Below are 25,460 nucleotides of genomic sequence, written 5' to 3' on the forward strand. Positions count from 1 at the left end.
GACTTCTACTGGACTATAATTGAGCAAACGTGTTTGTAAGCTTCACCTTGTTCACCTTGCCACAACATGAAATTCTCCTGATCACACTCATTTATAGGACATAGTTATTAAAAATTGTGTAGGGCGACGTAGGTTCTCATGTCATGTCTTTATATTTGTATATTTAACAGCAATTAATCATAAGGGATTTGATTTAGGTCATACCTGAATGGTCTAGTGGTTTCCCTTACTTTCTTCAATTTAAGTCTAAATTTGGCAATAAGGAGCTCATGATCTGAGTCACAGTCAGCTCCCGGTCTTGTTTTTGCTGACTGTATAGAGCTTCTCCATCTTTGGCTGCAAAGAATATAATCAATCTGATTTTGGTGTTGACTATCTGGAGATGTCCATATGTAGAGTCTTCTATTGTGTTGTTGGAAGAGGGTGTTTGCTTTGATTATACAGTGGAAGTGAGAAATCCATTTAAGGGACTAGGTCTGATAGATAGAGTGCCTGATGAACTATGTATGGAGGTTCGTGACATTGCACAGGAGACAGGGATCAGGACCATACCCATGGAAAAGAAATGCAAAGAAGAAAAATGGCTGTCTGGGGAGCCCTTACAAATAGCTGTGAAAAGAAGAGAGGCAAAAAGCAAAGGAGAAAAGGAAAGATATAAACATCTGAATGCAGATTTCCAAAGAATAGCAAGAAGAGATAAAAAAGCCTTCCTCAGCAATCAATGCAAAGAAATAGAGGAAAACAACAGAATGGGAAAGACTAGAGATCTCTTCAAGAAAATCAGAGATACCAAGGGAACATTTCATGCAAAGATGGGCTTGATAAGGGACAGAAATGGTATGGACCTAACAGAAGCAGAAGATATTAAGAAGAGATGGAAAGAATACACAGAAGAACTGTACAAAAAAGATCTTCACGACCCAGATAATCACGATGGTGTGATCACTCACCTACAGCCAGACGTCCTGGAATGTGAAGTGAAGTGGACCTTAGAAAGCATCACTATGAACAAAGCTAGTGGAGGTGATAGAATTCCAGTTGAGCTATTCCAAATCCTGAAAGATGATGCTGTGAAGTGCTGCACTCAATATGCCAGCAAATTTGGAAAACTCAGCAGTGGCCACAGGACTGGAAAACGTCAGTTTTCATTCCAATCCCAAAGAAAGGCAATGCCAAAGAATGCTCAAACTACCGCACAATTGCACTCATCTCACACGCTAGTAGAGTGATGCTCAAAATTCTCCAAACCAGGCTTCAGCAATATGTGAACCGTGAACTTCCTGATGTTCAAGCTGGTTTTAGAAAAGGCAGAGGAACCACAGATCAAATTGCCAACATCCTCTGGATCATGGAAAAAGCAAGAGAGTTCCAGAACATCTATTTCTGATTTATTGAATAGGCCAAAGCCTGTGACTGTGTGGATCACAATAACCTGTAGAAAATTCTGAAAGAGATGGGAATACCAGACCACTTGATCTGCCTCTTGAGAAACCTGTATGCAGGTCAGGAAGCAACAGTTAGAACTGGACATGGAACAACAGACTGGTTCCAAATAGGAAAAGAAGTACGTCAAGGCTGTATATTGTCACCCTGCTTATTTAACTTATATGCAGAGTACATCATGAGAAACGCTGGACTGGAAGAAACACAAGCTGGAATCAGGTTGCCAGGAGAAATATCAATAACCTCAGATATGCAGATGACACCACCCTTATGGCAGAAAGTGAAGAGGAACTCAAAAGCCTCTTGTTGAAAGTGAAAGAAGAGAGTGAAAAAGTTGGCTTAAAGTTCAACATTCAGAAAACTAAGATCATGGCATTTGGTCCCATCACTTCATGGGAAATAGATGGGGAAACAGTGGAAACAGTGTCAGACTTTATTTGGGGGGGGCCTCCAAAATCACCACAGATGGTGACTGCAGCCATAAATTAAAAGACGCTTACTCCTTGGAAAGAAAGTTATGACCAACCTAGATAGCATATTGAAAACAGAGACATTACTTTGCCAAAAAAGGTCCTTCTAGTCAAGGCTATGGTTTTTCCAGTGGTCATGTTTGGATGCGAGAGTTGGACTGTGAAGAAAGCTGAGTGCCGAAGAATTGATGCTTTTGAACTGTGGTGTTGGAGAAGACTCTTGATAGTCCCTTGGACTGCAAGGAGATCCAACCAGTCCATTCTGAAGGAGATCGATCAGCCCTGGGATTTCTTTGGAAGGAATGATGCTAAAGCTGAAACTCCAGTACTTTGGCCACCTCATGTGAAGAGTTGACTCATTGTAAAAGACTCTGATGCTGGGAGGGATTGGGGGCAGGAGGAGAAGGGGACGACAGAGGATGAGATGGCTGGATGGCATCACTGACTCGATGGACATGAGTTTGAGTGAACTCCAGGAGTTGGTGCTAGACAGGGAGGCCTATCGTGCTGCGATTCATGGGGTCGCAGAGTCAGACACGACTGAGCAACTTAACTGAACTGAAGAGCAATTTAAATTAAATCAATAAAATTTATATTTTAAATTGCATAGGCAATGTACATGCTTTTTATTCTTCTATGAAAAATAAAGGAGATTATCTTATTCAAAGCATACTGCAACAAAGAGTGAAATAAAAACGCTAGAAAATTCTCCCTTTTCATGCAGTGAAATAAACGAAATTTCTACCTGGAAAATGATGATCTCATTAGCATCACTTCATAGATTAATGGCAGTTTTTTGTATGTACCCATTGATAAAAGACTCTTTCTGGCTTTTAATAAAGTACTGTTTGTTCCATAGAGGATTCTATAATCTCCCAATCTGATTCTTTTTAGAGTGGTTCAGTTGTTTTTTCCACTACAGTAATTTCCATTCATTCTCCAAACAATAATAATCTAAAGTACACTCTCGGTAGCACTGTAGACTTAGATTATTAATGGACTTTTAACTGTCCAAGTTTTGTTGTTTTTTTTTAACATAGTGATTATCAAGAGTTAACTATTTTATTCCTTGACCAGAGAGAAACATTTATGTTATGAACACTTTTATTATAAAAGAATGTAGTACCTCCCAATACCCTGTATAACTTAATGCTATTGGTTGAATATTTTTCCAAACCTTCAGTTCAACTGAAATTATCAGGATCAGCTATTCATCAAGTTTGAGATACTTATTTTTAAAAGCAGAAGCTATTCATATTGTACAAGGCAGACAATATCATTTGTTCTTCAGTTTAAAAATCAGTGAAAAAAAAGTATTTTTCATGTCTTTTTGCCTTCTTTATCTCTCTTTATCTGTTCAGAAGAAAAATTAGTATTGTCATTAGGCACTATGTACCTAAGGAAAAGTAGAATCCCTTGACAGATGTGCTGCTGCCGGATAAGGGGAGATGATGGACGAAAGTCACTTTACAGAAAGAATTTTCCAAAATAAGCCAGAGGAAGACACCCAGGATCTATTGGATGAGCTGCTGAGAAGATAAGGCCACAGCCCTGTGCCTTAAAGGAATGAGACCTGGGAACAGTAGGCAGTTGGCAACCAGATTTAATGAATTTAATCACCTCCTACTTCAGGAACTCTGAATTCACTGAAAGGACAGTAAAATGGATTTATTCTATTAAAATTTAATTTAATAAAATGTTGGAGGCTTTTGCTGCTTACAGGGAGAAACTCTGTTTAAACATTCATGCATATCAGAGGTGACAATCAGTACAACACTCATCAATCAGGAAGAACATTAGTGACTACATGAATTCAGAATCCTTGAGGTGCCCTGAATTATACCAGGTACTAATCCTTCAGAGAGTGAATCATGGAGACTCGGGGATCTCTGATATAAAAGGTTAGTGAATATCTGCCAGGTTCAGTGTTTGTTATCAGTGCCTTCTAAATGAATATAAGCCCCATACAGCTTTTGATTTTGTACATACTTATTCTTTCTAATAGATAATGTTCAGGTTCTTTTTGACTAATGTCTATTTCTTCCTATCCTCCTAACCCTGATGCATTTTAAACAGGCAATAGTTCATCTCACTATCAAATTACAGCACTTAGATACTATACCCTTATGTTTTCCTCTCACTTCATATTTTGAGATTAACTTCCTCAATGACACCATCGTCAAGGAATATAAAGTGATCCCCCTGTAGGTTGCATTTTCATCAATGATACCACTTTTTCTCACCATGGAGTTTGCAGATCACCCCCATTCTCCCTCCTGCAAATGGTGATTATTAAACTCACAAGAAATGTTTAATCAACTTACTTTGTTCACTGGCCAAAAATTAAATCTTATGTAGAAAGATATATCGGAGAAGGCAATGGCGACCCACTCCAGTACTCTTGCTTGGAAAATCACATGGACAGAGGAGCCTGGTAGGCTGCAGTCCATGGGATCACTGAGTCAGACACGACTGAGTGACTTCACTTTCACTTTTCACTTTCATGCATTGGAGAAGGAAATGACAACCCACTCCAGTGTTCTTGCCTAGAGAGTCCCAGGACGGGGGAGCCTTGTGGGCTGCCGTCTATGGGGTTGCGCAGAGTCGGGCACGACTGAAGCGACTTAGCAGCAGCAGCAGCAGAAAGATACATAATAATCAAAAATCAATATAAACATCTACACTCCCATCATCTTTCCACACTCACCTTCATCTTACCTGGGGGAACATTTTACTTAGAATATTTTTCCTTTCATCTGCTTAATATGTTAATAAAATTAATGAGGACAGTATTTGGGGACAGGGAAGAGAACCAGAATGTGAATACTCATATGCCATAATTCCTCTTACACACATGCATCTTGAATATGATTATATAAACTGACTGAGATACTAAAACTTGAAGGGGCCTTGCATGCCACAGATGTTGAATGTGGATTTATGAGAAAAAAGAAAAGAACGGAAAATATTTATGTCTAGGAAGAGCTCTCCATCCACTAGATACCTCTGCCTTCTCAAGCTATCATGGCTATGTCACACTGTGTAGTCAGCCACAGGTATGGCCAACTATCAGAACTGGAAAAGAAATATAAATGAACTAAATTCCTTTAGACTTGCAGATGATTTTTGCACACATTCTAGAAATGGTACTATTCTTTCCTCTTTTAACCTAGGATGATAGAGCAAGCACATAGCTAGAAGAAAAAGAGCTTTACTGAATTTAGTCAATAAATGCTTTTCAGTACCTACTATGGGCTGACGCTAAATCACTTGAAATCCCTTTGAGAAATAGGTAAAGAAAGATACACCAGGTACTGGTTAGCCATTAGAGATGCTAGACAGAAAAAGATGATTATAATACAGTATTGATAAGTACCAAGATGGGGATAAGCAGTTGGGCTATTAGCTATCTGAGTAACACAGGAAGACAGCCCATGCAAGGAGAGGGGATAACTTTGGAAGTTTTCTGGAGTTACTGTTGCTGAGCTGAGTGACTACCAGTGAGCTCCTCAAAGGGAAGGTAGAAAGGATGCTCCAGTCAGTGGAGGTTTGAACTGTTGAAAGGAAACAGGCTGTAAAGTTGTAAAGGGCAAAGGAGGATCTGAATCTGAACTCCCTGGTTTAGCTCCTATTGGGCCTGGGCAGATGACTTTTTTCTAAGTATCTATCTACCCATTGGCAGCCTTAGAATGAGAGAGTGAAAAAGAGAAAAAAAAAAAAAAAAAACAATGCTTAGCAGCACTTAGGTACTTACACTCAGGAACTCTATACATCTGGAGCAAAAAATATCCAAGTTAGGTAATGATTATTGAGGTAGAAAAGAAAGTTGAACACTAAAGGACTGTCTGCTAGGAATTACTAGTTGTCGCAGGTTGTAATTTACAGAAGCAGATACCAAGCAGAGTATGGGATACAAGATGTTCATAAGGGATCAAAACATATGAAAGAAATGGTGAAATAGTATAAAGCAGAGGAAGAAGTCAAACTGCAAGGCAAGCACAAGAAAGCCCTGGCCAGCCCAGCAGAGAATTTGCGAGTGAGCAGTGCCTTTCAGAGTTACATACATGGGCCAAAATGGCCATGTCTTTATCTCTTTGCCTCACTCAGTTACAAGTGGACTGTCCCAGGAAAGACATGACGTCAGACAAGGCAGCTCCCAGTTCCCATTTGCTGAGACATGAATTCTCTGCATTTGGGCAGCAAGTATTTCCTTGAAGGGGGATCTAGGAGGCACATCTCTGTATCTATTGCAACAGCGTTCCCTAAAAGCATGTCCTCCCCCTGTTCTGGGTGAAAGCAAGATGGCACTTCTCAGACCCTGACAGATGGGCTGTGCACCTGATTATTTGTGGATAATGAAGACCCTACTTGCAAGTCTTCTGTTTCTCTCCTGCACCAAGGAGACTGTATGTTCCATATGGCAGAACCAAAGGGCAGAGGAGCCACCCTCCACCTGCATTGAAGACCAACTACATGGACATGATTCCAAAGAGTTCAACCTTCAGATGTAATACAGTGAGGAATTGTGTGATAAGCTCTTAAGGACGATGGTGACATGATTAGATCTGCCTTTAGAAAGATCAGTTTAGCTACAATATGCAAAATTTTGGAAATCAATGAGGCAGACAACTCATTATCTACTACTGTTGGAGTGAGACAAACAGGGTAACAAAAGATTTCCAGTCAAAGAAAGAAAGTAAAGCCAGCTAGGTCTAACTATACTACTGATGACAGGTTGGATGAAGGTCAGAAAATGTAGTTTGTGAGGCTGGGGTCTCCTACTGTATTTCCCATAAGATCAGCTTGATAAAACAGTAAGAGCACTTAATGTTAACTAAATGCCTTTGTGCACTAGTCACTCTGCTACTCATTTTGCATGCATTGCCCCCTTAGCCATCACAGTCCTCCTATCTGCTTTGCTGGCAGAAACCCAGCTTTATGAAGGAGCTAAATTTTTTGTGAATCTTTAGGGCCCTTGCCTATCTCCAGGGCTAGATGTTAATCAGTCTATGCCAGTCACGATAATTTCATTTCCCTTATCATGTCTCAGAGAAACAAGACAAAGAGGAAAGTCTAGTGAGAGGCTTCTGGGATTGTTTTTCTCATAAGTAACAAAAGGGAGATAAAATAAGGATTCACTTGTTCCTACCTTTGCCACTGCCATGTGATGTCTCTATGTTAGGAGCTATTTGTATTCTTTCTGGGCTGAAAGAGGGAAAGTCTAGAGATTCCCAGAGAGAGTGACCAGGAACCCTCACACAATGGAGCCGAGAAGGTAACCAACTCTGATAGAGCCGACCTTGGGACTTCCAATTATTCAATACAGCACATTCACATTATTCTCTTTGTTTAAGCCACTTTTAGTTTATTCAGTGATTTCCACCTAAAGGATCCTAACTGATACACCTGTTTTAGTGTTAACAATGTTTGGTGGAGGTAGGAGAAGGAGCAAGGGAATGACCCAAATTCCCGAAACCTACCAGAAAGAATAGGAAATCCTTTCACAATTTTGGTAGTCACCCCAGTGAAAGGACTAAAAGTTTAAATGCAAGTATTTGAGAAAATAATTTGCTTTTTTCACTCTTTTTTCCTGAGACTTGAGCTCAGGCTTTCACAACCTCATGTTTACTTCTCATGTGTAAGTCACCCTTTGTTTCATGGGATTTTAAAGTCACTTCATGCTCTGGCCCTTAAATATTTCACTGGCTCCATTCACCACACCATGTGAAGAGTTGTCCTTAGCTCCAAATGTAACTGGTCAAGAACTGACTACAGAAATTCAGTCTTTCACTACTGACAGGTGTGCAATTCTGTAACACCCAACAGTCATGCTCTGTAGATCACAGGACTGGGAATGGCAGTTTCTGTGGCTGCAGATTTTTGAAGGACTATGTTCTTTTGAACAGAAGACCCTGCAACCAGATTCTCATATTCTGTCTTTTGTTTCCACAGTCTCATCTGCTGTTCAGTCTCATCTGTTTTTCCATCAGGATAAAATTGTTTATTTGTTTTTTTCCTTCAATAAATACAACAAATAGTATAACCTTTAGAAAATTCATTCTTTTTATTTTCACTTTATAGGATATAAGGCAAGATACCCCTGAAGAATATATAGAACTGGGAAAATTATGTGTTCCAAACCAGAAAATAAATCAAAGAATATTAATCAAATCTTAACTTGAGCCCGATCTTATTTTGCTGATTTTCTTTTGGTTCTACATTAAGCACAAAGAGAGCAATACATTCTTTTAGCATGATGTTATGTATCCCAAAGTGAAATACGGCATTAATTATATATTAAATTCTTCTACTTGGGGTTTACATCCCATGGCTTCTTAAAGACTTTCCTCAAACACTCCCTCTCCTGCATCAATAATTTCTCATTTCTTGGTGGAATATTACCACCAGCATACAACTAAGCACTAATATTGGGTTTTTAAAAACTAATCAAATAAAATCTCCCATGACCTTGATCTAAATTATCTTCCTACCACTGTTCCATTCCTTCTCAATTCATTGTAAATTTTTTGGATAAAGAGCCATGTCATAAGATCTTTCATATCCAATTCAATCAAGTTTTCATCCCTTCTATTCCAGAGGAAAAACCTTGTCAGGGTCACAAAAACAAATATCCGGTGGTTACAGTTCATTATTTAACCAGATCTTTCCACTGCTTTCTACATAGCTGGTCACCTTCCTTACTAAAACTTTCTCATCTCTTAACGTCTACGACCCTATGTGCTTGTAACTGAGCGTCTGAACTGTTAGCTGTTTCATCTCTTCTTTGCTGCTTCCTCTTCTCTTCAATTATTAAATGTCCTGGGCTCTCTAGGAACTTGTTTACTATGACGTCCACATCTGTACCTCAATATCCAAATATGTCTTACAACTCCAGAATCATATATCCAACATCCACTGAATATTTGTCCACAGGCATTTTAAAAAGCATCTTAAGATTAACACAGTCAAGACAGAACTCTTGATTCTCCATAGAACTCAACTACCAAACTAGCTGTTTTCTCAGATTAACTTTTTTGAATAAATAACTCCATCCAATTTAAGCCAAATTTTCAGGGATTTTCATTATTGCTCATTATCCATCAGAATCCTCACTGTCAAATGTACATATATAAATTATCAAGATATCATGTACAATTTGCCTTCAAAATATATCCTAAATCTGTTTTGTTTTCATTTCTATTATGTAAACCATCATTGTTCAGATTATTCACAGCACTCTAGCTAATCTCTCTACTTCCATTCTTCTTTCTACACAATAGCTTTTTGTTTTTGTTTTGTTTTTACTCATTAAATTTACTGAAATGTGATCTACATTCAATAAAAAAGCACATATTTTAAGTTTACAATTTGGTGAGTTTGTCAAATGTATACACCCATATGTTCATCAACCCTATCAAGATACGGAATATTTCCATGATAATCCCCTGCCAGTCTTCCTTGTTTGCATTTTATCCACCCTCACCTCTGGCTTAGGCAATAACTGACATGCTACTACTACGGATTAGGTTTACCTATTCTGTGATAGTATATACATGGGTTCATATAGAGTGTGTTCTTTTGTGCCCTAGGTAGCTCAGAATATTTTTTGATATTTGTAAATGCTGGGTGCCTAGTAGTTTCAATTTATTGTTTGGATAGAACACAACTATTTTAAGAGAACATCAAATAAAATTTTTGTGATCTTAAAGGATAAAACTACTAAATAGGCTATAATTAAAAACATCGTCACATGAACTGCCCAAAATTAATGCAACTTAAGAGCCCAGGGAGATGATGCTAGGGAATATACCAAACAAACCATTTATTCTAAAAATCACATAATCAAAAGGCTGTATACTTCTGAGCCCATTCTTCAGTATGGAAGTACTAAGATAGAGTAATTAAACATAATTAATAGATTAATAGTGAATTTGAGGGGAAAGAGATTGTTTTTCAGGATAATCTCATATAAGTAACAAGCTAAAAATGGCATAAAATTCCTTGAAATTTACTACATAACATTACAAAGTATCTGAGGGATGCACACTGGAGAAAATATGCCCTACCAGTTAAGGAATAGAAAGTTAGTCATAGGGCATTTCCAACTGATGTAGTCAATACTACTGTAGTATTAACTAGAAAGTCCTGCTTTCCAAATGAAATTGCTCCTATCATCTTTAATAAATGATGTGTGTACTTCAAAGTCTGGATAACCTTAAAGAGTCATCCCCATAACATGCTTCCATTTAACGTGAAATCAGATGAAAGGTGTCCCAAACAACTGCTTGGTATCATTTTTTCAGTGAAGCATTAATCAATTTTATGTTCCACTTGTTGAATGTGCTCTTTGAAAACACTTTGTTTTGTTGGGTGAATTATTCTATAAATTTCAATATGACTGTTGATTGATAATTTATTCAAGTCTTTTGTATCCTTGTAATTTTCTGCAGAAATTTCAACCATAATTGTGGATTTGCCTAATTTTGTTTATAGACTTTTTCAATATTTGCTTCATAAGTTTATGAATCTCTATTATTAGAGCTTAAGAATTATTATATTTTCATGTTGAGCTCACACTTTTTTATGAAATGCTCCTTTTCATCTTTATTAATACTCCTGGTTTTGAGGACTTCGCTGTATATTTTTCCATCCTTCTCTCAGACAATCTGCAACTTCATATTTAAAATTTATTTTCTCTAGACAACATACAATTGGATTTAGTTTTAAAATGCAGTGTAATATCCTTTGCCATTTATTTGAAAAGTTTAGCACATTTATAATTAATCTAATAATTTATATGGCTGTTTTAAAGTATGATCTGGCTATTTGTTTTCAATTTATCCCATATATATATATATATATTTAGTTTTATGATTTTAACACAAATATAATGTGCACACAAGCTGTCTATTCATTTTCTTTGCTGTGCAGACTGGCACTGGGATTGGTGACTCTGATGGCCAGCCAGGCTGCTCTTTCCACAATGGCTCTGAGTTTCTTGGAGGAGACGATGTGAGCAATCACAGCACAGTAATGTGTGTTGCACATCAGCAGTGTTTCAAGTTCCTTGACGCTGTGGATGAGGAACTGCCAGAAGCCCCTGGACAGCACGTGCTTTGTCTTCTTGTTTCTCCAACAGCTGGGCATCAAGATCTGGCCCCTGAATCTTCTGTGCGCCTTACTGCCAATTCCACGGGGTTTCTGCCAATTCCATTTAATTCTGACATAATCAGTCTAACTGGCACTGAATGGACTTCTCACTCCTCTTTGTGGTAATCTTTGACTTCATGAGAGGTCTGAGGGTGGCCATGATGCCAAAGAAATGACTACCACCTCCACAGGCAGCACCAAGGAAAAGAGTGTGCCATATTTTTTGTTATTTGTCTCTGAATTCTGACTATTTAAATATTTTCATTATTCTTTCTCTACCATGGTCTTATCTTACTAGCTTAGCTATAATTTTTAAGTTTATACAGTAGAAGCTCTAGGATTTGCAATATGCATCTTATCAGTCTTTCTTCAAGTAATATTATATCTCTTCAGTATAAAAGGAATATTACCATTATTCCCACATCTACTTTTTACTTTTATTGTGAAACAATCTACATCTACCTATGTCATAAGCCCCACAAATTTTTTTTTTAATTTAAACAATAACATATTTTAATGAAATGGAAGTTCTGGGATTTGTATTGGTACTATCTTAGCTCACGTTTCCTGAACATGTGAGTTTTTAACAGAAAAGTTGCTAGACAGTGTTCTTGGGAAGTTTGCCTGTAAGAATGTGAGAAAGGCAAGATCTGGTAGAAGGAGAAGCTGAATCACAATGTACAGTTTACCCTTGAACAATGAGAGAGTTGTTGAACAACCCTCCACACAGTTGAAAATCTGAGTCTAACTTATAAATGGCCCTCACTCTATATGGTTCCTTCTTATATACTGTTCTGCATCCATAGATTCAACAACCTGAATACTATAGTATTTATGACTGAAACGTATTCAAATAGAAGTATGTGCGTGCTCAGTCACTTCAGTCGTGTCTCTTTGTGACCCTATGGACTGTAGCTCACCAGGCTCTTCTGTCCGTGGGATTTCCCAGGCAACAATACTAGAGTGGGTCGCCATTTTCTCCTCCAAGGGATCTTCCCAACCCAGGGGCTGAACCTGCATCTCTTGCATTGGCAAGCATATTCTCTACCACTGAACTATCTGGGAAGCCCAATGTATATGTATAGAGAGTGACAATCGCTCAGTCGTGTCTGACTCTTTGCAAGCCCATGGACTATAGCCTGCCAGGCTCCTCTGTCCATGGAATTCTCCAGGCAAAAATATTGGAGTGCGTTGCCCTTTTCTTCTCCAGAGGGTCTTCCTGACCCAGGGATCGAACCCAGGTCTCCTGAATTTCTGGCAGACTTTTTACAGTCTGAGCCACCAGGGCATTTGTATATCTATAACTTCTCTTTATACCATGAATATCTAAAAAGCAGGAACCATCTCATTTCCTTTTGATCTTTAGTGACTAGTTAAGGGACAGTTATCAGGTTATGTTTAAGGCTTATTTTCTGACTTTGATAAATCCGTGTTACTCATACGTCACCCTTAATATAAAATGACAAAGCTAGGTTTCTAATCTTATGTTTTTTATATGCTGGTAGCTTGCCAGTATCAAGATTCTGGTAGTGATGAATTAGTCATGTTAAGTGGCAATCCTATTTTACACTCATAGAACATTATACTTGAACGTTATAGCATGTTTCACAAAGGTAATAAATTGGATATATATTTAGCTCTTTCCTATTTTTTGCTCTAGTTCTACAAGGATAGAGTCTACGTATGTTCTATTGATGACTACAAATCTTATACCTAGTACAAAGCCTTGCCTTAAGAAGACACTCAATTTTTTAAGAAAGTATACATATGAAAATGTTGCATTTGCAGATCTATAAAACACTGTTATAGAAAAAAATACAACACTTCATATATTCATCACAGAAGATTAATTTTTGGCAGATTACTTTTGGTATTAACTGCCAATTAAAGAAAAAAATAGTGATTTACATTGAAGTAGTCAGAAAAGGCAATGGCACCCCACTCCAGTACTTTTGTCTGGAAAATCCCATGGATGGAGGAGCCTGGTAGGCTGCAGTCCATGGGGTCACTAAGAGTCGGACATGACTGAGTGACTTCACTTTCACTTTTCACTTTCATGCGTTGGAGAAGGAAATGGCAACCCAATTCAGTGTTCTTGCCTGGAGAATCCCAGGGACGGGGGAGCCTGGTGGCTGCCATCTATGGGGTCACACAGAGTTGGACACGACTGAAGTGACTTAGCATAGCATAGCATAGCATAGCATAGCACTTTAAAAAGAAAGAACCAGCCTTCTCTGAGAAAAAAGCATGTAGATTTTGAGGCTAAGATTCTGAGCTAAAAGAACAGTCTTTGTGAGGACTAGGTGTAGTTACTGACCAGTTATTAAAATTTCTAAATATTCCAAATATTTAAAGTCCTGAATGCCTTCAGTTAGAATTTAATCCCAAACAACCACATACTTAGAAAACATATAGATCCCAAGGAAATAAATGTGACCATGATAAACACAGTTATTTTCTGAAACAAATACCAACACTATCCAAACAGAAGAAAAAAGGCAAAGCTCTGTGGAGGATTTTCAAGGTAATACATTTGGTAAAAGGAAAACAAGAGTTGCTTACTAACTTAGCAAATGATAAGAGTACTAAAATGTTAGTGGATAAGAAAGTGGTAAGGATTATTACATGTATTAATATGCTATGTTAAATGTGTTATATTTACTTTTTTTCAGAAATGCAAAATAAAATTTTTAAATGAATTCATTTCAGACTTAGTCAATTTCTTGTTGTTAATCATGAAAATCAGCTTAGCTCAGAATTGTCCATTCATCCCATCTCCGTTCATTCCTTGATTGAGTCTCTCCTTCAGTTGACAACGAATGAAGCTATGTAATACTGGTTCCTACTAAGAGTGTATTTGATGGAGGAAACCGGGTCTTATAAACTAAAATCAATGTTTGGCTTACATTATGATAGGAACTCAAACCTCCATTAGTCAAAGGACAGTTATAAATACAGCGAACCCATCAGGGCCTCTGATAATTGATGATTCAATATGCTGAAATAAATAGGGATGACTCACATTCCAGTAAATCATCATTATTGTGAGCAAACCAGGCTGTAACCTTTCAGTCTTCTTAGAAGAAATTGCTTATTGATCATAAACAAAAATCACAGAATTTGATACAAACATAATGAAATGAGGAGGGAAGTATTCTTCATGTTAAAGGCAGTTGACACTGCCATGGACCTTCTTTTGAAGTAATTCATATCTACTTTAATGGGATTCTCTCCCACAAGAAACATTTTCCAAATCCTGAAATTTACTGTGTTCATTCCCTTAGATGTGTGGCAGGATTTATTTTCTAGAATAATGGCTTTAGGCCCATAGAGCCTTCTTCCATTTCGGACTTATAACCTCCTTGTTCTTATTTCTTTCTTAGCTTATGATTAAATGGAATAGCACATATAAATCTCCACAATTAATCATTAATTTCTTTTAGGCATTTTCCCTGTGCAGCTTCAAAGTAATTTTCAGACATGTAATATTAAGTATAACCATTTGCCTTTCAAAAATACTAAGAAAAATATGTCCATTGCTCTATCTTCAAACATCTAGATTACAGTTTTTTCTCCACGAAATTTCTTTTTACATTAGAATTTCATATCAAGTAACAATAGATGTTTTAATACTAAAACAAAGAGTTGAAAAAAAGGTTTTATAAAAACTACATTTTAATAATGACTATGCATGGTTCAGTATAGGCTGAGATATGAATGGAAGTCTCCCTTTACTACCTTAAAACACAAAAATTATGAATAAAATAAAAATGCTTCATAGGAAAAGATAATTAGCTTGTTAATGAATTGCCTTCTATATAAGGTTTAATTACAAACTACATCAACTTAAAAATAATTTATATTTTAGGCAGAAATATATCCTATGAATATGTAATGTGAGCTCAAGTTTTTGTGTTAAATTGTAGAAATATTATCATTTGTAGAAATGAATATCATTTGTTAATGTAGAAATGTAGAAATATTTGTTAATAAATATTAACACTCTAAGGAAGACATCTGTTTAAACTTATAAATTCTAAAAATGGGTCAACAATCATTATTTTTAAAATCTTGAACAAGAAACATATTATTATAATTAGCTTTTTTTTTTGCCATGATATATAGTATATTTGATTTAGTCTTATGTATAACTGTAGAATAAATATAATACTTGAAGATTTAAATATAGTATTATAAAATATAATTAGAAATAGTATAGGGAATATTTGATGAGCATGAAATAAACACAATTACCCTTATAAACCAATCAGGAAAAAGGATAGAAAGATAAAATTATCAAAATTCAGAATGCAAGAAGAATATTTTTTATAGATTCTTTGGACTTAAACTAAGAGACTATTAGGATCAACTTTATACCAGTAAACTAGATTACACAGATAAAATGGAAAAATTCTGTAGAAAACCTACTTACCAAAAATGACATAAGTTGATACAGAAGCTTTTAGTATCATTGTAAATACTACAGAACTTGAATTAATTAAAGAAATCTTTCCACAAAACTCATAGCAGTCCACTGGTGAATTCTATCAAACTTGCAAAAAACAAATACTACAACTTCATGCAAAAAACATGTTTAAAGATTGTAGAGGAAGAAACACTTCACAATTTATGTGGCCATCATAACCCTATACAAAAATTTGATAAATACATTTCAAGAAAAGATTATACAGGTTGAAAAAAAATCTAAGATGCATATTGAGTTCTAAATTTAAAAAGAAAGCATGTCATGACCAAACTGTTAGAATTCAAATTTAGTTTAATATTTTAATATCATATAATACAAGATATTAATGGAAAGAAGAAGAAAATTTACATTTATCTCAATAGTCACAAAAAAACCCTCCCAACTCACATTCATGATGAAAAAGAGAACTAAAAAATAATTCATTCATTCTGCAAAAACTTATTTAAAAATGCAGCTAAGACCATATATTATGGTGAAGTATTGAATTTTCCCTCCTAAAGATCAGTAACACTGCATACATGTCACATATACTGTGGGTTCTATGCAATATAATGAGATGATAAAAAATAAATAAAGATCAGAAAGGAAGAAAGAAAACTGTCTCCATATTTGAAAATGACATAATTGCCATTTAATTCTGAGCAGATAATTCTTCTAATTTCCAAATCAATTACTTCAACTAATAAGTAAGATAGAAAGGTTTCCAGGTATAGTGACTATAAAAAAAAATCAATTATATTTTTATATAATTGCAAAAAACTGGAACAATTTTGAGTTGTATTAACAGCACTGTCATATAATACACTTGGATAATTTTCTTTCAAAAAATATAAACACTTTTCACTGAACATACTACTTAGACAAAAAGAAAAGTAGAGATGTATCTTTTTTATGTATTAGAAGGCTCACTATTCCAATCCCAAAGAAAGGAAATGCCAAAGAATGCTCAAACTACCGCACAATTGCACTCATCTCACACGCTAGTAATGCTCAAAATTCTCCAAGCCAGGCTTCAGCAATATGTGAACCGTGAACTTCCTGATGTTCAAGCTGGTTTTAGAAAAGGCAGAGGAACAAGAGATAAAATTGCCAAGATCCACTGGATCATGGAAAAAGCAGGAGAGTTCCAGAAAAACATCTATTTCTGCTTTATTGACTATGCCAAAGCCTTTGACTGTGTGGATCACAATAAACTGTGGAAAATTCTGAAAGAGATAAAAATACCAGACCACCTGACCTACCTTTTGAGAAACCTATATGCAGGTCAGGAAGCAACAGTCATAACTGGACATGGAACAACAGACTGGTTCCAAATAGGAAAAGGAGTATGTCAAGGTTGTATATTGTCACCCTGCTTACTTAACGTATGTGCAGAGTACATCATGAGAAACATTGGGCTGGAAGAAGCACAAGCTGGAATCAAGATTGCTGGGAGAAATATCAATAACCTCATATATGCAGATGACACCACCCTTATGGCAGAAAGTGAAGAGGAATTAAAAAGCCTCTTGATGAAAGTGAAAGAGGAGAGTGAAAAAGTTGGCTTAAAGCTCAACATTCAGAAAACAAAGATCATGGCATTCAGTCCCATCACTTCATGGGAAATAGATGGGGAAACAGTGTCAGACTTTATTTTTTGGGGCTCCAAAATCACTGCAGATGGTGATTGAAGCCATGAAATTAAAAGACGCTTACTCCTTGGAAGGAAAGTTATGACCAATCTAGATAGCATATTGAAAAGCAGAGACATTACTTTGCCAACAAAGTTTCATCTAGTCAAGGCTATGGTTTTTCCTGTGGTCATGTATGGATGTTAGAGTTGGACTGTGAAGAAGGCTGAGCACCAAAGAATTGATGGTTTTGAACTGTGGTGTTGGAGAAGACTCTTGAGAGTCCCTTGGACTGCAAGGAGATCCAACCAGTCCATTCTAAAGGAGATCAGCCCTGGGATTTCTTTGGAAAGAGTGATGCTAAAGCTGAAACTCCAGTATTTTGGCCACCTCATGTGAAGAGTTGACTCATTGGAAAGGACTCTGATGCTAGGAGGGATTGGGGGCAGGAGGAGAAGGGGACGACAGAGGATGAGATGGCTGGATGGCATCACTAACTCGATGGACGTGAGTTTGAGTGAACTCCGGGAGTTGGTGATGGACAGGGAGGCTTGGCGTGCTGCAATTCATGGGGTCACAAAAGTTTGACACAACTGAGTGACTGAACTGAACTGAACTGATAGTTAAAAACACAAATCATGCCAAAATGCAATACAAATCCAATCAATAATCCTAGCTGTTCTGTAAAACCTGACAAGCTAATTCTATTTTTTTATTTTTATTTTATTTTTTCTTCAATACTTTTATTTTTATTTATGTTTAATATGTTTATTTATTTTAATTGGAGGCTAATTACTTTACAATATTGTATTGGTTTCACCATACATTGACATGAATCTGTCACAGGTGTACATGTGTTCCCATCCTGAACCCCTCTCCCACCTCCCTCCCCATCCCATCCCTCTGGTCATCCAAGTACACCAGCCCCAAAGATCCTATATTATGCATTGAACCTGGACTGACAATTCATTTCACATATGATAATATACATGTTTTAATGCCATTCTCCCAAATCATCCCACCCTCGCCCTCTCCCACAGAGTCCGAAAGACTGCTCTATACATCTGTGTCTCTTTTGCTGTCTCGTATACAGGGTTATCGTTACCGTCTTTCTAAATTCCATACATATGTGTTAGAATACTATATTGGTGTTTTTCTTTCTGGCTTACTTCACTCTGTATAATAGGCTCAGTTTCATCCACCTCATTAGAACTGATTCAAATGTATTCTTTTTAATGGCTGAGTAATACTCCATTGTGTATATGTACCACAGCTTTCTTATCCATTCATCTGCTGATGGACATCTAGGTTGTTTCCATGTTCTGGCTATTATAAACAGTGCTGTGATGAATATTGGTGTACACGTGTCTCTTTCAATTCTTGTTTCCTTGGTGTATATACTCAGCAGTGGGATTGCTGGGTCATATGGCAGTTCTATTTCCAGTTTTTTAAGGAATCTGCAGACTGTTCTCCATAGTGGCTGTACTAGTTTGCATTCCCACCAACAGTGTAAAAGGGTTGGTTCCCTTTTCTCCACATCCTCTCCAGCATTTATTTCTTGTAGACTTTTGGACAGCAGCCATTCTGACTGGTGTGAAATGGTACCTCATTGTGGTTTTGATTTGCAATGAGTGATGTTGAGCATCTTTTCATGTGTTTGTTAGCCATCTGTATGTCTTCTTTGGAGAAATGTCTGTTTAGTTCTTTGGCCTATTTTTTGGTTGGGTCAGAGAGGAAGAAAGAAAAACGAATTAAAAGAAATGAGGACAATCTCAGAGACCTCTGGGACAATGTTAAATGCCCCAACATTCAAATCATAGGAGTCCCAGAAGAAGAAGACAAAAAGAAAGACCATGAGAAAATACTTGAGGAGATAATAGTTGAAAACTTCCCTAAAATGGTGAAGGAAATAGTCACCCAAGTCCAAGAAACCCAGAGAGTCCCAAACAGGATAAACACAAGGAGAAACACCCCAAGACACATACTAATCAGATTAACAAAGATCAAACACAAAGAACAAATATTAAAAGCAGCAAGGGAAAGACAACAAATAACACAAAAGGGGATTCCCATAAGGATAACAGTTGATCTTTCAATAGAAAATCTTCAGGCCAGGAGGGAATGGCAGGACATAATTAAAGTGATGAAAGAAAAAAACCTACAGTCCAGATTACTGTACCCAGCAAGGATCTCATTCAAATATGAAGGAGAAATCAAAAGTTTTACAGACAAGTAAAAGCTGAGAGAATTCAGCACCACCAAACCAGCTCTCCAACAAATGCTAAAGGATCTTCTCTAGACAGGAAGCACAACAAAGGTATATAAACTCGAACCCAAAACTACAAGTAAATGGCAACAGGATCATACTTATCAATAATTGCCTTAGATGTAAATGGGTTGAATGCCCCCACCAAAAGACTAGTTGAATGGATACAAAAACAAGACCCTTATGTCTACAAGAGACCTACCTCGAAACAAGGTACACATACAGACTGAAAGTGAAGGGCTGGAAAAAGATACTCCACGCAAATAGAGACCAAAAGAAAGCAAGAGTAGAAATACTCATATCAGATAAAATAGACTTTAAAACAAAGGCTGTGAAAAGAGACAAACAAGGACACTACATAATGATCAAAGGATCAATCCAAGAAGAAGATATAACAATTATAAATATATATGCACCCAACATAGGAGCACTGCAATATGTAAGACAAATGCTAACAAGTATGAAAGGGGAAATTAGCAGTAACACAATAATTGTGGGAGACTTTAATACCCACTCACACCTATGGATAGATCAACTAAACAGAAAATTTACAAGGAAACATAAATTTTAAATGATACAATAGACCAGTTAGTCCTAATGGATATCTATAGGACATTTCACCCCAAAACAATGAATTTCACCTTTTTCTCAAGCACACACGGAACCTTCTCCAGGGTAGATCACATCCTGGGCCATAAATCTAGCCTTGGTAAATTCAAAAAAACTGAAATCATTCCAAGCACATTTTCTGACCACATACTACATTTTCTGACCACAATGCAGTAATATTAGATCTCAATTACAGGAGGAAAACTATTAAAAATTCCAACATATGGAGGCTGAACAACACGCTGCTAATTCTAAAATTTAAATGAAAACATGAAGGGCTTACAATGACCTAAACAATTTTGGAAAAGAAAATAAAGGGCAAAGTTAGAGGACTAATGACATGGATTTAAAGTCTAGTGTAGCACTATAATAATCAAAACAAAGGCATTGGCCTAAAGAGAGGCAAATAGATCAATGGAACAGAAAAGTGACCAGAAATGGACCTATATTTAAAATTCCAATTGAATAGAAGTAATTTAGCAGTGTGTGGATGCAAAATCTTTAAAACAAACGATGCTGAAGCAAGTAGATATCAGTATTTGGGGACAGTCGACAAAGATCTTGACTCAACTCACATCAAATTCAGAAACATAAATTTAAGGTGTACTACAGGCACTTTCCAGACAGTCTAGTGATTAAGACTTCACCTTCAAATGCAGCCGGTGGGGAGGTTTGACGTCTGGTCAGGGAGCTAAGATCCACATGACCTGAGGCTTAAAGTTCAAAATATAAAAAATAGAAACAAAGGTTTCCCTGGCAGCTAAGTGGTAAAGAATCTTCCTGCGAATGCAGGAGACACAGGTTCAATCCCTATTTCCAGAAAATCACACATGTCACAGAGCAATTCAGCCAGTGTGCCATAACTACTCAGCCTGCACTCGAGAGCCTGTGGTCTGTGACAACAGAAGCCACTGCAATGAGAAGCCCCCACACTGGAACTGGTGAGTAGCCCCAGCTTGCCCCAACTGGAGAAAAGCCTAAGCAGCAACAAAGACCCAGCACAACCAAAACTAAACAATTAAAAAAAAGAAAAACAAAAAAATATTGTAACACATTCAATACAAACTAAAAACAATTCACATCAAAAAGAGATGTACTACAGTTCTTAACATAAAAGCTAAAATTATGATGTCCCAGATGAAATGATGTGGAAATATATTTATGACATGAGAGTAGGTAAATATATCTTTAATAGGACACAGGAAAAGAATAATTTGAAAAGGAAGAGAATAAACTAACCATCAAATTTCTTAAAAAGCTGTTAATCATAGGATACTATACCAATTGAAGTAACAACCGCAGACAAGGAAAAAACATGGCAAACATATATCTGATAAAATTGTGATATCCAAAATGCATAAAATAATTCTACAATGTGATGTTTAAAGCAAATAATCCAACAAAAAGCAGGAAAACTGCTATAGATACTTTACAAGGGAAGGTATATGAATGCTAAATAATCCTATGAAAAAATGTTCAATTCTTTTAATCATAGAAATTTAAATTAAATATACTACACATCCACTAAAATGGTAATTCAGTTCAGTTGCTCAGTCGTGTCCAATTCTTTGCGACCCCATGAACCAGAGCACACCAGGTCTCCCTGTCCATCACCAACTCCCAGAGTTCACCCAAACTCATGTCCATTGAGTCAGTGATGCCATCCAACCATCTCATCCTCTGTCATCCCCTTCTCCTCCTGCCCTCAGTCTTTCCCAGCATCAGGAACTTTTCAAATGAGTCAGCTCTTCACATCAGATGGCCAAAGTATTGGAGTTTCAGCTTCAACATCAGTCCTTCCAATGAACACCCAGGACTGAGCTCCTTTAGGATGGACTGGTTGGATCTCCTTGCAGTCCAAGGGACTAAGGCTAACTTTATTTAAAAAATTCTAAAAGACCAACAACTCAAGAATTGTCAAGAATGAGAAGTACACAAACTCTCACACATTTGTGGTGAAAGTAAAATAATTTTAAAAATCTATGAAAAACGGCAGTTTCTTTAAAAGTTAAACATATACCTACTTTATGACCCAGAAATTCTAATCCTAGATATTTATCCAAAAGAAATGAAGATGTATGTTTACAAAAAAAACAAAAAACTTGTACAAAATATGCATAGAAATGTCCATAGCCAAAACCTAATAAAAACAACCCAAATGACCATCAACAGAAAAAATACATGAACCAATTGACTGTGGTGTGATTATATTATGGAATACTATCCAGCAACAAAAATGAACAAATTACTTACACATAAAACAACATGATTATATAAGTAATCTCAAAGACATGTTGAGGAAAAGATGTTGAATACAGAAGAGTATATTCTTGATTCTATTTATATATAAACTTAGAAGACTCAAAACAAATCTATAGTGAAAAAAGTCAGAGAAGTGAGTGGATATTGAGTCTCAGGGACTTGAAAATTTCTGAAATGATGGAAATGTCATGTATCTTGACAAGGTTGTACATTCATCAAGCTCACCAAATTATTAATAAACACTAAGATTTGTGCATTTTCTATGATTGATGAACCTATAATGACACATCACAATCACCCAAAGTTTATCAGAGTTCACTCATGTAGATTCTATGGGTTTGGACAAATGTATAATTACATGCATCCATCATTAAAGTACATTAAAATACAGAGCATTTTTTACTGCTTGAAAAATTTCCTGTGTTCCATGTAGTCATCTCTACTTAAAATCCTTAACAACCACAAATCCTTTTACTATCTCTATGGCTGTGCCTTTTTTTTTTTTTAATATAAGGAGTAATAGAAAATTTTGTGCTTGTGGGAGTTATTAAACAAATAAGAAAAACAAAATAATGATATAAGGCAGAGTTGGAGACAGCTCCTGGAGTGATATCCTTAAGCAGATAAGGCAAGATGTACTCTAGCTCACAAGTAGAAGAATTTCCTTTGGCCATAAATAAGTACTCGTGGATCATCTGTGATAACAGATGGAAAGGCACACTATGTAGGTGTGGATACCTGTAGATGGTAAGACTAGGAGTGGGAGTCTGTGGAAGTTTTCTCCTGACAGCTTCAATCGGCACAGTGGAGTAGTAATCAAAGTCAACCTCTGAGAATGAGTTGAGAGGACACGTACTAATGATATGAAGAGAAAGGAGAATATATGAGTGTAAGAGTGAAAGAGTTTTAGAAAACATTAAAGGCTTATTTGCTCTTCTTGTTCATGAATTTATAGTGGAATGAAGGTGTGTAGTTTTATTTTCTTTCCAATCATATCCAATTTCATTCTGTGTGTGTGTGTGTGTGTGTGTGTGTAAACTTGAACAGTTAGATTTAGTCATAGATGTAGTTATGCCCAGGATTTCCCAGGTGGCTCAGCAGCCAAGAACCCACCTGCCAATGCAGAAGATGTAGGAGACACAGTTTCAATTTCTGGAAAAGATCTCCTGGAGTAGGAAATGGCAACCAGCTCCAGTATTCTTGCCTGGAAAATTTCATGGACAGAGGAGCCTGGCAGGCTATAGTCCATGGGGTCACAAAGAGTCAGACATGACTGAGCAACTAACACTTTCACTTTTCATATTTTTAGCTAATATATATTAAGCATTTATTAGATGCCAAGCAATGTAAATGTTTTGTAAGTGTATATATATATATATGTTTTAACTCAATTAATTCAAACATTATGAAGTACATGTGATTTTCATCCTTATTTTACAAATGACAAAACTGAAAGACAAGGTTAAATAATCTTAGCTAAGATCACAACACTAGTAAGTGTTTATATTTAGGATTTCATGCCAGAGAATCTGGCTCTGTAAACCTTGTATTTATCTATAAGCTAATAAATGACAGTAATGACGAATAGTAATTTTTCATTTGTATATGTGTGGTCTGTCTTAATAGAGTCTCATTTTCATAAATTAAATGTTGACCTAAAATAAATGAAAAAAAAAACACAAAAAATTTAACTGAAAAAGAAAAAGATGCTCACTTAGAGAATTTCTACAACAGTGCACAGAATGAGACAATTATGTTGTTCTACTTTAATTCTCAGTCTTTAACTGAACACCTGGATTTATCACTTTACATTTTTGAGGATGAAAATGATGTATTTAATGAATTCAGTTAATTCCTCTTGGCCGATTTTAACTATTGAACAATTTAAAAACATTCATTTTTTACCTGCTAATTACAGCTATTAGGCAGAACAGAAATACTTACCACTCCAGAAACACAATTAAGGAATATTTTGACAACAATAATGCTCCCAAGCCCATTCCGAAGGTTCCAGAAAAACATCTATTTCTGCTTTTTGACTATGTCAAAGCCTTTGAATGTGTGGATCACAATAAACTGGGGAAAATTCTGAAAGAGATGGGAATACCAGACCACCTGACCTGTCTCATGAGAAACCTATATGCAGGTCAGGAAGCAACAGTTAGAACTGGACAGGGAACAACAGACTGGTTCCAAATAGGAAAAGGAGTATGTCAAGGCTGTATATTGTCACCCTGCTTATTTAACTTATATGCAGAGGACATCATAAGAAACGCTGGGCTGGAAGAAGCACAAGCTGGAATCAAGATTGCCGGGAGAAATACCAGTAACAACAGACATGAAGATGACACCACCCTTATGGCAGAAAGTGAAGAGGAACTAAAAAGCCTCTTGATGAAGGTGAAAGTGGAGAGTGAAAATGTTGGCTTAAAGCTCAACATTCAGAAAACGAAGATCATGGCATCCGGTCACATCACTTCATGGGAAATAGATGGCGAAACAGTGGAAACAGTGTCAGACTTTATTTTCCTGGGCTCCAAAATCACTGCAGATGGTGACTGCAGCCATGAAATTAAAAGACGCTTACTCCTTGGAAGGAAAGTTATGACCAACCTAGACAGCATATTCAAAAGCAGAAACATTACTTTGCCAACAAAGGTCCATCTAGTCAAGGCTATGGTTTTTCCAGTGGTCATGTATGGATGTGAGAGTTGAACTGTGAAGAAAGCTGAGCACTGAAGAACTGATGCTTTTGAACTGTGGTGTTGGAGAAGACTCTTGAGAGTCTCTTGGACTGCAAGGAGATCCAACCAGTCCATCTTAAAGGAGATCAGTCCTGGGTGTTCATTGGAAGGACTGATGTTGAAGCTGAAACTCAAATACTTTGGCCACCTGATGTGAAGAGCTGACTCATTTGAAAAGACCCTGATGCTGGGAAAGACTGAGGGCATGAGGAGAAGGGGAAAACAGAGGATGAGATGGCTGGATGGCATCACCGACTCAATGGTCATGGGTTTGGGTGAACTCCTGGAGTTAGCAATGGACAGGGAGGACTGGCATGCTGCAGTTCATGGGGTCACAAAGAATCGGACACGACTGAGCAATTGAAGTGAACTGAACTTACTCAGAATAAAGTCCAAAGTGCTAAAATCACTACAAGATTC

At 36.7% G+C, this 25,460-nt stretch overlaps 1 protein-coding gene and 1 pseudogene across 1 annotated transcript in view; both read right to left on the reverse strand.

The window, feature by feature from the left end:
- The window catches only part of PRR16 (proline rich 16), a 1,143,323-nt gene that overhangs the window by 42,145 nt on the left and 1,075,718 nt on the right, over window positions 1-25,460 (reverse strand). The window lies entirely within an intron of this gene.
- LOC147369017 (large ribosomal subunit protein eL32 pseudogene) lies at window positions 10,821-11,277 on the reverse strand (annotated as a pseudogene).

The sequence above is a fragment of the Bos grunniens genome, chromosome 7, assembly GCF_055505025.1.
Source record: "Bos grunniens cultivar Pamir isolate PY7600 chromosome 7, Bosgru_T2T1.0, whole genome shotgun sequence".
NCBI lineage: Eukaryota > Metazoa > Chordata > Mammalia > Artiodactyla > Bovidae > Bos > Bos grunniens.